This window comes from Podarcis vaucheri (assembly GCF_965113315.1).
Source record: "Podarcis vaucheri genome assembly, chromosome: 9".
Taxonomy (NCBI): domain Eukaryota; kingdom Metazoa; phylum Chordata; class Lepidosauria; order Squamata; family Lacertidae; genus Podarcis; species Podarcis vaucheri.
In genome coordinates, this window is record NC_138767.1 from 68,180,708 (window position 1) to 68,195,763 (window position 15,056).

A 15,056-nucleotide genomic window follows, 5' to 3' on the forward strand; every position below is an offset into this window, starting at 1 on the left:
CAATCAGTCAAGTGGGGAAGATTCCTACCAGGCCCCTGCCCCAAAAGCAGACGACCCCATGACAGGCATAGCAAGGTCAAACGCACAAGCCCTAGATTAGGGAGGGTGGGCGGGTGATCCGATGCACGCAGCGAAAAGGGAGGCTCAACGCTGCAATACCTTTATTCCAGCAAGGTAGCTCAGTCAATAGAGCATGAAGCTCTTAATCTCAGCATCATGAGTTTGAGCCCCACATTGGGCAAAAAGATTCCTGAATCGCAGAGGGTCAGACTGATGACCCTGATGGCTGTTTTTGACTCTACAATTCTATGATTCTGTGTAGCATTTGGCCTGCCAGACTGATAACTTTCAGGTGATTAACTCTCTTTTTTTATAAAAAAATTTTATTCAGATTTCACAAAATTTTTTACAGACAAAACAACACAAACCAACACAAAACAGAACAAAAACATGTATAATTTCAAATCCTTATTTTCATATAACTTATTTCCCAGACTCCCCCATACCTCCCCTTACTGCATTCTAATTTCAAACTTTTTTCCAACAAATTCTTACTCTCAATCTTCTCAGATTTATAACCTCCTTTCTTCTTTTTAATCTTAATCTTTACAGCTGTAAACCCCTTAATTTATAAAACCAGCGCCATTCTAGCACTCATTAATTTTACAGTATTTCTTAAGATAATTCTTAAATTTTCTCCAATCCTCTTCCACCGCCTCTTTTCCCTGGTCTCGGATTCTGCCGGTCATTTCTGCCAGTCCCATATAGTCTATCACCTTCATCTGCCATTCTTCCAAGGTGGGTAGCTCTTTCATCTTCCAATACTTTGCGATGAGTATTCTTGCTGCTGTTGTAGCATCTTTCTTTGACACCAATTGGCCGACAATGGCCAAGAGAAAGGCTTCTGGTTTCTTAGGGAAAGTACATTTAAGTACCTTTTTCATTTCATTATATATCATTTCCCAGAAGACCTTAATCTTTGGGCACGTCCACCAAAGGTGAAAGAACGTACCTTCAATTTCTTTACATTTCCAACATTTGTTATCAGGTGATTATCAGGTGATAAACTCTCAAACTAAAAAGGATGTTCTCTTCTCAGCCTGTCTTCATTTTCAAACACTCACGGTTGTTTTGTTTTATTGTGTTTAGCTGTTCAATAGAGGAAAAGAAAAGGAAGAATTGCGGCTGGCGGCACCATGAAGTAATCTTCTGGGAGCACCCAGATACAGCCAGAATCATGCAGAGGCACCAACTATATGAACCGGTGCCCTCCAAGGAATAATAACAGGCATGCAGTTGGCGTGATTTATAGTTTTGTGGCGACTCTTCTTTATTTAGTGACATAATTTATTTCCCACACCTTTGACATCAATTTAGGTTTCCAGCACTGCTTTGCAGAAACAAACAAAAAAAAAACCACCTTGGACTCATTGGCAGGATTTAAATAAACATTTACAACTTTATTTACAGAGAACAAGAAATATAACAGGTGATAACAGAACATTATGTATAAACAGCAGAATGTAACATTTGGTGTAACAAACCAGAAATGGAAGTTGGGGGAATTCAACAGGGAGGGGGGAAACTGGAAAATGAATGCTAAGTGATGATATTGGATATTTGTTATGAGGGAAGAAAATCAATAATTATTTTTTTTTTTAAAAAAAGTTTCCAGCACTGCTAAGTACCTCAGGATGAATACGCTTCAGCTTAGATGTTTAGGGTTGCGTTCCGTGGCAACCCAGAAGTAACGGAGCGCGTTACTTCTGGGTTTTGCCGCTCGCGCATGCGCAGACGTTCGAAATGATGTCATGCACATTCACGGAAGCGGCGAAACGCGACCCGCACACGCGCAGTCGCATCTTACGTTCACTTCAGGATGCGAACGGGGCTCTGGAACGGATCCCGTTCGCATTCAGAGGTACCACTGTATTAAGAAAAATAGGAGCACAATTTAAAAACAGTGAACACAATTTAAAAACACGGCCGGCCTGAGAGAAAATTTCTGAGGCGGCGGCCTTCGTCCAGGGTCGGGGGGCCATAGCGGGACTTTGCCCTCCCGGTGGCCTGGAGCATCTGGAGCTGGGGCGGCGGAGTCGTTGCCGTCACTTCTTCTCCTTCTCCTCCGAGGAGGAGGCGGGCGAAGCGGCCAGGGCGGCTGGCGGGAGCGTGGCGGCGGGGGCCGTGCTGCAGATGGGCATGGTGGAGTGGGGCCGAGGAGGAGTGCCTTCGCCCTCGGAGCCCGACGCCCGGGAGGGCCCGCCGAGAGCAGGAGGCAGCGGAGGTGCAGGCGGCGCGGCGAAAAGGAGGAAGGCGGAGGGGAAGGCAGGCCAGCAGCCTTGCTCCGCCGGAGGCGCCCCGACGCTGACGCCGCGTTTCCCTCACGAGGAGACGGGCAAGGAGGTTGCTGAGCAGCCGCCGCCGCCTCGCCTGGGCCAAAGGGATGGCGCACCGCCTGCGAGGTGAGTCGCCGCCCGGCCGGGCCCTTCTGTCGCCCTTCCCGGCTCGCATCTCTCCTGTTTCACCTTATTACTTTTATGTTACTCGCAAGTCTTCTGCTCTGAAGACAGATGCAAATAATCCGTTCAGCTCCTCTGCAATCTCCTTTCCCACCTTTAGCACACCTTGTTGGCTAAAGGCTCTACCACAGACATGTCCAAAGTCCATTTCGGGGGTCTAATCCGGCCCCTTCGGCAGTTTATGGGGTAAAATCCTCACAAAACCCCTCAACAACTTCAACCCTAAAAAAAAAAAGCTCAACAATTTCAATCCTAAAAAAAGGGCAACAACTTTGGTTGGCCCTCACGGCCCTTTTGTTGATCTTTTTCTTAATTTCTTTCCTTTCTCATTGAGTAGGTCTCGGGGAGACTCCAGCCCAACAATATCTCCATCCCCCCTCGACAGGTCAGCCCACTCTCCACAGTCAGCACTGTAATCCAAAAAGTATTTGAAGGCATGTTTCAAAGTCCCTCCAAAGTTAAGAGCCCCCACAACTCCAGACCCCCCCTGGCCCAAAGCCAAATCCCAAGAGCCGAAACGGCCCTGCATAGGGGGATCCATCCAACTTCCCATCTCCAAACCAAACAGTACTCCATCTCTCCAAATCTGACCTTCTCCAGGTTCAATCTTCAAAGACTGCAGCTTATGCTCCTGCAGGGCCTCAGGTCTCTCCATTTGTGTTAGTTGAGGTTAGTTGAACAACAGCCTCCTCCATTAGCTTCTGCATTTGCCCTGTCAAAGCAGATTCCTGGGTTGGTTCCTGAATGGTTTCTATATGCGTATTCACTGTTTGTCCAAAATTACTGACTGCAACAGTCATCAAATCCATCTTCTCATGCAGCTGCTCCAACAAAGCGCTTGTCTTGCAAAAAGCAAGCGCCAAAACTTCTTCTAGGCACATTCTTGTCCAAGGTCAAAGTCTGGTCTCCTTAATCTCCACAGCTGTGGAATTCCCCAGATCGACTCCAGCAACAGTTTAACAAGCTCCCTCTAGAGGAGACAATTTCTATTTGTAGCCATCTTTTAAAAGCAGGTCCAACAAAAGAAAGTTACTTTCGTTTTTCAAATATTTTGTTTCTTTTAAATGCAAAAGGCAACATTGGAATCAATATGTTTCTCTTTTTTAACTATCTGTCAAAAGACGTTTCATTCACAGTTAATGAACTTCCCCAAAACGTCTGTCTCTGACACCCCGTTCCCAGGTTTGAGACGGTGGAAATTTATCTTTCTTTGCTCTCTCTCCTGCAGGCTTAAACAATCTAAAATTCCCCCTCCTCTTCTCCTGCTTCCAAGAGGGGTTTTGGTAGTTTTAACTGAAGGAAATTTAGTCCTTTGTATACAACTTTCCAGACTTTAGCTTGCAAAATTTTGCTTCAATCTATTTACTAAAGTGGAAGGCGGACTTCCTGTTTAGAACCTTCCCGCTTCGGTACCAAATTAAAATATTTCGTAATCCAATTTTCCGTTCTACTCATGGGTAATTGTTTAGAATCCAATTGTCCACAGGAAAAAGTCAGCGCTCTCCAGCAACGGCTGTGCGGCTTCACTCCTACGGAAGTAGCGGTTGATTCAAAACACTGTGCCACTCACCCCACTTCGCTTTGGGACCCCTAAAAAGGGTTTCCCCACGAGTAGGGGAGGCGCTCTTGGTGTCAGCTAAATCCCACATTCCCAGGCTTCCTCCGCCTGGGATTTTTGAAGGGTCTCCGCCTTCGCCGCGGCGGCAAGACCCGATTTTCGCGGAGCGGGTTCCTCTCGGTCAGAGGAACTCCGCCATTGCTGATGGCGCTAACCCAGAAGAACTTTGCTTCAGGATGAGAACAGAAATTGTGCTCCGGCGGCACGTGCTTTAGGTTAAGAACAGTTTCAGGTTAAGTATGGACCTCCGGAACGAATTAAGTACTTAACCCGAGGTACCACTGTACTCCTAAACATTTTTTAAGGAAAAAAATAATCACTGGACAGTGTCAATCCTGATTGTATTGGATTTGTGACCATGATGCTCATTTGCCTTCAGTAGCAGTAAAGTTCTGCTGGATGAAATGCAATTGCCTCTGGTCTATTTTTGGGGGAATCCTGCAACGTGTTTTAGTTTTTACTATGCTAACTATACATTGGAATCTGCTCTGGATCAATATCAATGGGGAGGAAGAGAACCAAGTACATCTCCTTGAGATCCTTGGAAGATAAATGGAATAAGTGAATAAATTGTTACGATATAGAAGCAACGCGGCAGCGAGCTGCTAGCTTGAAAGCAAAACATAAATGGGAATGTTGGAACTGTTCCGTGGGAAACAGAGGGACAGTCTATTCACAGTGCGAAGCACCGGAATTAGCTCAGAGTGTAATATGAGCTGTACAGGAAGTACAGGAGGAGTTTGTCTCTCGGCTGCTGGAGTTTGAGGAGAGCAGACGTGTTTTTCTGTAACGCTGCAAAGACAGAAATAAAGGCATGTAAATACGTTTCTGTCTATCTCTTTCCCCTGCCCGCGGGGGGGGGGGCAGGAAAGAGTGGTGTGTTCTTCTCACACTGAGGAGGATCGCCGATCGCGACCTAGCCTGTATCCTGCCGGGAAATGCAGACAGGGAGGTCAACCGGAGATCAAGCCGGGTGCCTGGAGAATGGCCAGTTTCTCCTGATAATGGCTTGAATCCCAACATAAATGAATAACCAGCCTTTAGCTGCAGTGCTCTGGGACGAGCTGCCATTTCTGGATTGCCTTCAATGGGAGATCCACATCAACCTCTTTGCAGATCTGCAACTTAGAAACACCAGGGCATAGATAACTGTGGCCAGACTAGCTCTGCCCAGGTCAGGGATGCAGTCAGCATGTAAGTGTTGACAGACTGAAGGTCCTTTGTGCCACAAGACTTGTTGTTGTTTAGTCGTTTAGTCGTGTCCGACTCTTCGTGACCCCATGGACCAGAGCACGCCAGGCACTCCTGTCTTCCACTGCCTCCCCCAGTTTGGTCAGACTCATGTTTGTAGCTTCGAGAACACTGTCCAACCATCTCGTCCTCTGTCGTCCCCTTCTCCTTGTGCCCTCCCTCTTTCCCAACATCAGGGTCTTTTCCAGGGAGTCTTCTCTTCTCATGAGGCGGCCAAAGTCTTGGAGCCTCAGCTTCAGGATCTGTCCTTCCAGTGAGAACTCAGGGCTGATTTCCTTCAGAATGGATAGGTTTGATCTTCTTGCAGTCCATGGGACTCTCAAGAGTCTCCTCCAGCACCATAATTCAACACCAGGGCATAGATAACTGTGGCCAGACTAGCTCTGCCCAGGTCAGGCTTGCAGTCAGCATGTAAGTCAGCATGTAAGTCTTGACAGACTGAAGGTCCTTTGTGCCACCAAGACTACTTGAGTTTTAATTCATAGTGATTAACTGAAATGCAGTCTCAGAATGCACACCCGGTCCTTTAGGGAAGTGCAGTGATTTCTGAAGCTGATTGCTCAAGTCCATTAGGACTCTCCAGGACCATTTCCACACTTCTTCTGCTTCACCTGACTTAGCTGGAAAGGACAAATAAGAGTGTTGACATTTCCAGTCCACCTTAAGGAGCAGACGTGTGGAATTGTTGCGTGTCACATGTCTGTTTACATTCCAGCACAGCTTGCTGGGAACTTCCATTGTGTATAGCTTTTGCTTTTGCTGTTCTCTCTGAGATACGACATGTTTCTTTGTTCTGATTTATGTTTAATAAATCTGTAGCTGTAGCATGACTTCACAAGCCTCATGCCTATTTTGTGTGCACAGTACACTCTGCTAATAGTGTGCCCTGGCTTTTGAAGTCCAGGTCACTGATTTACGTCGGAGCACGGGCCGATGGATGGAGACGGCACAGCTGGGGCTTGCCAGCTGGCCTCCTAACCCTCTGCATGTCGACATCAAACAGTCATCATCATCATCAGTGTCATCTTCAGTGTATGAGCAACGGTTTTTTAAACTAGCATGAGTCTACAAAATGCAGCAGCGGCATGTCACTCTACCTGGAGGCACCAGTGTGCTAAATACCTCCATACCATCCAACATTTCTCTGATGAAAATAGGGACATCCTATTTAATAATGGAACGTGGGTGGCGCTGTGGCCATGCTGACCACATGACCCGGAAGCTGTACGCCGGCTCCCTCGGCCAATAAAACGAGATGAGCGCCGCAACCCCAGAGTCGGTCACAACTGGACCTAATGGTCAGGGGTTACCTTTACCTTTTACCCTCTACCTCATTACATCATTACCGAGTTCTTAATGAACCCGCCATGGCGATGGGGCAGTGGAAGGAAAGAGTGAGAAGAAAATGGGAGGTAATAGGGGCTATGGGGGGAGGGATGTGTGATAAAGATAGTTGAGGTTGGGGCAAATGTTTACCTACCCCCTCAGCTTCAGTCTTACCTTCACGGCTAGATATTCAGGATGGAATTTTTCACTATTTCCAGGCCACCTCAGTGCATGTTCCCATGGATTGTGGGGGGGGGGAGAGAAATAAAATAAATCAGGCTAGATTATTTCCACGTAACATCATAATAGAATTTGATCCACCAGCTGTCAAGAACAAAAGTTTCCAGAGTCTCGCTATGGATTAATTTTGTAGATTACACTATCGGCCTCCACAGTAATGCTTTTGTCTATATTATTCTTAAGAAAATGCAGCCCTAGGTAATCTGGACTGTGTTCTGTGTTTATACAGTATTATATTGTGCAGGCAATAAGTAGGACCGGGAGGATGTAAATGTTATATTTGTTCCCATTAGCAAGTCTTCATTTACGTTTCGGCATTTTTAAAATAGCAGCCAAAGTGAGATGGACATCGGCCAGTGACAAGAGAAAAGCAGGGCTTAAGAACAAAGCAGACATTCTGCAGGGGACGACCCAAAGGATTGTTATAAACGGATCTTCCATTAATTAGTCTTGCAAGATCTGACTCTTTATTGACTTGCCAGAAGTATCTCGGTCTTTGTTTGGAAAGCTAGCCATGGTAGAGACCTTCCAGGGATGTTGGCAGCAAAGCAGCCTGGTAACAAGGTCTATCTAGAGGTCAAGGAGAAGGTCAAATGGCAAGTGAGCAACCCATGACTTAGGGAGAGAGAGGAGATAACAGAGCAGGAGAAGAGAATGAGACAGTTCTGCCAAAATGGCAAAACTGTCCAAAAAGCTCAGGAACCAAGAGTACCAAAGCTTCAATAAAGAATGGGGAAAAGTTATAATTTACTTGAGAGACCACTGTGAGCAGATGAAAACATTAGCAGGATTGCAATAACAGTTGTAATGGAGAAGATATCATGGACAAAATGGAGAGACATAAAATTTGGATGACGAAATAATAATATGCAGTTGAAAAGGTTTATAATAGGACCCAAGGAGGGGAAGGTGGGAAGTCTAGAGATTCGGAGAAATCTCCAAATATGGATATGTATTTTGTATCGTAACTCTATACTTGTAAAATTAAATAAAAATTATTTCAGAGAGAGACAGAGAGAGAGAGAGAGAGAGAGAGAGAGAGAGAGAATGAGGCAGTTCATGAAACCAGGTGTCCCACACAATGGCGCCTGGGAACTTGCAGGGCCACTAAATGGCCTATATGATCTATCCAGAATAATGTGGAGATACAGACCCTCCAAGTGTCCCTATTTCCCAGGGACAGTCCCAGATTTACAGAAGCTGTCCTGGTGTCTGATTTGATCCTGGAATGTCCCACTTTTCCTTAGGATGTCCGTATTTTCATCAGAGAAATGTTGGAAAATATGGAGTTATGTGACCCACGGGCCAAGGAGATAAGTAACTATACAACCTTCAGAAGACATCTGAAGGCAGCCCTTGATAGGGAAGTTTTTAATTTTAATTTTACATTTTTATTTATACTTTTCAGATTTATACATTTCACTGATTTTACAATCATTTTGATATTTCAAAACTTGACTTCCCCCTCTTTCTGTGGCTCCTTAATTTTTTAAAAAATATCTTCTGCATATCCTAATTAACTTAATTTACTCATTTCTCCATCTTCTTTAAATATATACTCTTATAAAACTGCAGGTTGTTACAATAATCCTTCCAACGTTTTTATCTGCCTACAATTTATCTGTAAATAGTCAACAGACATTTTTAAATTTTTAACTCTGTTTTTATGAATGTTGGAAACTGCCCAGAGTGACTGGGGCAACCCAATCAGATAAAGGTATAAATAATAAAATTATCATTATTAAATAAAGAGACCCCTGACTGTTAGGTCCAGTCGTGTCCAACTCTGGGGTTGTGGCGCTCATCTCGCTTTATTGGCCGAGGGAGCCGGCATACAGGTTCTGGATCATGTGGCCAGCATGACTAAGCCACTTCTGGCAAACCAGAGCAGTGCACGGAAACGCCGTTTACCTTCCCGCCGGAGCAGTACCTATTTATCTACTTGCACTTTGATGTGCTTTCGAACTGCTAGGTGGGCAGGAGCAGGGACCGAGCAACGGGAGCTCACCCTGTCGTGGGGATTCGAAGCGCTGACCTTCTGATCGGCAAGTCCTAGGCTCTGTGGTTTAATGTTTTATCATATGTGGTAAAAGGGTAAAAGAGTATAGGGAAATGATATATAATGAACTGAAAAAAATGTTTCCAACCCCCCCCCCGAGTCCTTTTTGTTGGGGATAATTCAGAGGGAAATTCCCTGGTGTCAGAAAAGATTATTTACGTATGCTACTACTGTGGCTCGTATTTTGTTAGCCCAACGATGGAAAACGAGCGAGGTCCCAACCAAAGAAGAATGGCAACTTAAACTGATGGAATACACGCAGCTTGCAGATTTAACATATAGAATAAGAGAACGGGAAGAATATATATTTAAAGAAGACCGGAAAATGTTTACAGATTATTGGGGTGAAAATTGTGTAGATTTTAAAATGCTGGTAGCATGAAGATAAATTCAAGAGTGTAAATAAGTTTTGATGGATGTAATAATGGAATGCTGAATGGTTTAGTTCATGTAAAATATGCAGGGATGTACGGTATGCAAAATGAACCACAGAAAGAGAAGAAGGGAAGTCACTGATTTAAGGTTGTCTAAATGAATATCTTGAAATGTAAATCAGAAAAAAATATAAAAACTATAAAAAAGAACTTCTTGGTGACATCTATTACAGAAGACAGAACTGTGTTTTGAAAGGCTGAGTCTTGTATTTGGAGGCATTTAATAGAATTCTAGGTCGCGGGTGGCGCTGTGGGCTAAAGCCTCAGCGCCTAGGGCTTGCCGATCGAAAGGTCGGCGGTTCGAATCCCCGCGGCGGGGTGCGCTCCCGCTGCTCGGTCCCAGCGCCTGCCCACCTAGCAGTTCGAAAGCACCTCCGGGGGCAAGTAGATAAATAGGTACCGCTTACCAGCGGGAAGGTAAACGGCGTTCCGTGTGCGGCTCTGGCTCGCCAGAGCAGCGTTGTCACGCTGGCCACGTGACCCGGAAGTGTCTGCGGACAGCGCTGGCCCCCGGCCAATAGATGTGAGATGGGCGCACAAACCCCAGAGTCTGTCAAGACTGGCCCGTTCGGGCAGGGGTACCTTTACCTTTACCTTTAATAGAATTCTGGATGAAACCACAAAACAGACAAGAAGGGGTCTTGAAACTATCTATACATTGCTATTGTCATGTAAATTTGTGTCCTCATTTGTCCTGTTTTCTGGCAGGCATGTTTCCTCTTTCTTGACAATGCATAAGTGACCACCCTAAGCGCCAGTTAATACGTTTCTAAGGCTGTCCCAAAGTCTTTTAGTTGATTAGTCATCTGAATGAATTAAATTCAAATGTCCTTGTATGTTGCCAAATCTTTGATACAAGCGCTTTTTATGGACACTGAAGAATATGGGTGATAACATTTTGCATCACGAACAAAGACCTGTATCTCCTTGTTAGAAGCAAACACTGTCTGGTATTTTCTGTTAAAGCAAAATTAACATTTGACATGACAAACAAAGATCTGTATCTCCTTGTCAGACACAAACACTGTCTAGCATTTTCATTTAGAGCAAAATGAACCATCTAGGTTTTTCCTCCAGTCTCAGCCACCCTAATTGCAATTTGCCTCCACGAAAGTTTTACAAGCTTAATCCACCAATTAAATTGATTAAAGCATCTGCAGCTTTGATCCAGTACAGACTTTACAGTTTTCTGCTCAGATGGAGATGGAGAAGCCACTCACTGACTTGCCTTACAATCAGGTGATTTTAGATTAATAGTTTTTGGGTTATTATTACAAAAGAATAATAATCCTTATACACATAGCTCCCACTATCTGAATACAATGCGTTCTCAGGGAATCATTCGTTAGGGGAGCCCGTTGCATAATGCAGTGTTTTTCAACCTTTTTTGGGCAAAGGCACACTTGTTTCATGAAAAAAATCACGAGGCACACCACCACTGTGTGCGGAGAGGGAGATGTCAGAGCCCCGCTGCTCTCTATGGGGAATCGGATGAGAGTGGACCGCCTGTCCGCTCTCATCCGATCCCATCCGCTCTGATCCCCACCCAGGACGGATGGAAAATAGGGTGGACACAGTCCGGCGCCCGCCTAGTGGGCGAAAATTTGACTTTTTTTTTTAATCTTTCGAATTTTTCAATTTTTCCCACGGCACACCAGGCAACATCTCGCGGCACACTAGTGTGCCGTGGAACAGTGGTTGAAAAACACTGGCATAATGAGTTTGACGAATTTCATAGATTCCTATAGTGAGATTCTAATGCATGGATAGGCAAACTAAGGCCCAGGGGCCGGATCCGGCCCAATCGCCTTCTATATTCGGCCCGCGGATGGTCCAGGAATCAGTGTTTTCACATGAGTAGAATGTGTGCTTTTATTTAAAATGCATCTCTGGGTTATTTGTGGGGCATAGGAATTCGTTCATATATTTTTCTCAAAATATAGTTTGGCCCGCCACAAGGTCTGAGGGACAGTGGACCGTCCCCCTGCTGAAAAAGTTTGCTGACCCCTGTTCTAATGCATTCCTGATCATGAAATTTTGACCCCAAAATGACGCGCGCGCGCACACACACACACACACACACATACAAAAGGAAGAAGCAAGAAGACCTACTAAAACCTTACAAAAGGCAAACGAGGAAAGGAAAACGACTCTTATTTATCCAGTCTCTCTCAGTACTACACACAGGTCTTGCAGTCTGGATATCTGAATTGGTTGTGGGTATAACAATGTTTGGATAATAATTCCTCATGTTTGGATAAGTGAATATTTCGTATGCCAAAAGTGTTAGGATAGTGGGACTGACAATGTACCGTATGTGGTAAATTAATACACCCAGCAGAAAGACTGTATGTGATACAGTGCAGTTCAGTATCTCATAAAGGTAACATTCTACATGTGACAACATACAAACATATAATCAACATGTGACAACATACAGACATATGATCGGTGCTTTCTTTCTGGGGCTAGGCGAGGTACGCATACCCCTAAATATTTTGTGAATCTTTGTACTTTTGTCTATTTACTGTATTTATTTCCCCCGATTTGAACTATAAAATGGTGATTGTCTTGAGTCAAAATGAGAGTTTGTTGTTGTTTAGTCATTTAGTCATGTCTGACTCTTCGTGACCCCATGGACCAGAGCATGCCAGGCACTCCTGTCTTCTGCTGCCTCCCACAGCTTGGTCAAACTCATACTGGTAGCTTTGAGAACACTTCCAACCATCTCGTCTTCTGTTGTCCCCTTCTCCTTGTGCCCTCCATCTTTCCCAACATCAGGGTCTTTTCCAGGGAGTCTTCTCTTCTCATGAGGTGGCCAAAATATTGGAGTCTCAGCTTCAGGATCTGTCCTTCCAGTGAGCACTCAGGGCTGATTTCCTTCAGAATGGAGAGGTTTGATCTTCTTGCAGTTCATGGGGCTCTCAAGAGTCTCCTCCAGCACCATAATTCAAAAGCATCAATTCTTCGGCCATCAGCCTTCAAAGCACTGCATATGATCAACCCCCACCAGTAATCTGAAGTGATGTAGTCCAATTCTGTACACCAGTTTATCACCTTAGTTCTGTGTTTATTGTGAAGAGCGGTTATAAGGGTCAACTTGGATGTAATGCAGCAACAGTCTCCCTCTCCCCCCCCCTGAAAAGCAGGTAAAAAGGTGAGATAACTTAAGCAGGTGAGGAGGGACCACTTCATCCTATTTCACCAAATTCAAATGTTCATTTGCTTTCTGCAGCAGACAAATGATAAAGGTAAAGGGACCCCTGACCATTAGGTCCAGTAGTGACTGACTCTGGGGTTGCGGCGCTCATCTCGCTTTATTGGCCGAGGGAGCCGGCGTACAACTTCCGGGTCATGTGGCCAGCATGACTAAGCCGCTTCTGGCGAAAAAGAGCAGCGCACAGAAACGCCGTTTACCTTCCTGCCAGAGTGGTACCTATTTATCTACTTGCACTGGTGTGCTTTCGAACTGCTAGGTTGGCAGGAGCAGGGAATGAGCAACGGGAGCTCACCCCATCGTGGGGATTCGAACCGCTGACCTTCTGATCGGCAAGCCCTAGGCTCTGTGGTTTAACCCACAGTGCCACCCGTGTCCCTAGACAAATGATATATTTCCCCTTACAGGTGAGGAAGTGGCTTCTGGGTGGTGATTTTGAGCCGAAAACGACAGGAAAGGAGAGAATCACACAACTCTCCCTGCACCCGTGTCCTTTTACCTCCAACTGAAGCTTCACCCATTTGCTTTTGTTTAAAAGGAAAAAAATATGACGGGTGCTTGTTAATGCGTATGATCCATAACAGTTACTTTGGTGCTATGTCTCCATGGGATCAGAGCGAATCCTGAGGATGAAAAATGCTAGACTTAATGTACCTAGCACTCTCAGCCAGATTCCAACAGAGTATTAGGTGTTCCTAGGCTCTGTGTTTTAAAATTCTGGATTTAAACCGTAGCCCTTTTCCTAACCTCCTATCTAAGAGAAATACAGAAGTTATATGTGATTTAATAAGGGACTATATTTTTTAAAAATTATACTTTTCAAATTTACACGTTTCACTATTATGCATTTCACTTATTTTACATTCATTTTGATATTTCAAAACTTGACTTCCCTCCCCCTCTTTCTGCTGTTCCTTAAATTTATCTTTAATATCTTCTGCATATCCAAATTAACTTAATTTGCTCATTTATTCATCTTCTTTAAATATATACTTTTATGAAACTGCAGGGTATTACAATAATCCTGCCAATGTTTTTATCTGTTTACAGTTTATCTGTAAATATTCAATAAACCATTTCCATTCTTTTATAAAAAGTTTGTTATCTTGATTTCTTATTCTTGCAGTAAGTTTTGCCATTTCTGCATATTCTCTATTTTTTGTTATCCATTCTTCCTTGGCTGGGACTTCTGCTTCTTTCCATTTTGGGGCGAGTAACATTCTTGCCACTGTAGTCGCATACATAAATAAGTTTCTATATAGTTTAGGTAGTTCTATCCCTATAATTCCCAAAAGAAAAGATTCTGGGGGTTTGGGGTTGTTGTTTTTTTTTTACAAAGGATGTTTTAAATATCCTTTTCATTTCAGTATATATCGTTTCCCAGTAAGCTTTAACCTTACTACAAGACCTCCTCCTCCTCCTCCTCCTTATTCTTCTTCTTCGGTGATCACTTGTAGCCAAGTAAGATTGTCTTCCATAAACACGGTTTTAACCGTGAGTCCGTAAGTGACTGTGGGGTCAATTCTGGATCCACACATCCCTCCACAGTGGGGACATTGGTGGGATTTAATCACGGTGTGGATTCACCAAGCATGCCTTCCTCCTAGCACGTTTCTCCCTTGCGTCCTGAGTTCAAGTGTCTTCAAAGCCCATGACACCTTTGGTAAAGGCTGTTCTCCAGTTGGAGAGCTCGCAGGCCAGTGTTTCCCAATTGTTAGTGTTTATACTACATTTTAACATTATACTACATGTTAGTGTTTATACTACGTGGGTGGCGCTGCGGGTTAAACCACAGAGCCTAAGACTTGCCAATCAGAAGGTTGGCGGTTTGAATCCCCGCGACGGGGTGAGCTCCCATTGCTCGGTCCCTGCTCCTGCCAACCTAGCAGTTCGAAAGCATGTCCAAGTGCAAGTAGATAAATAGGTACCGCTCCGGCAGGAAGGTAAACGGCGTTTCCGTGCGCTGCTCTGGTTTGCCAGAAGCGGCTTAGTCATGCTGGCCACATGACCCGGAAGCTGTACGCCGGCTCCCTCGGCCAGTAAAGTGAGATGAGTGCCGCAACCCCAGAGTCGGATACGGCTGGACCTAATGGTCAGGGGTCCCTTTACCTTTATACTACATTTTTTTAGATTTGCCTTGAGGCAGTCTTTAAACCTCCTTTGTTGACCACCAGCATTATGCTTTCCATTTTTAAGTTCGGAATAGAGCAGTTGCTTTGGAAGATGATAATCAGGCATCCACACAAAGAATCTCCTTTCTCTTTACATTTCCAACACTTGGGACTGTACTTTTTTTAACTACCTGTGGCCTTAGACTGCCTTCCCGAGCACAGTTTGGAGCAGGTCCCGTTGAACTGAGTGGATCTATGCCTGAGCAAAGGTGCGTAAGATA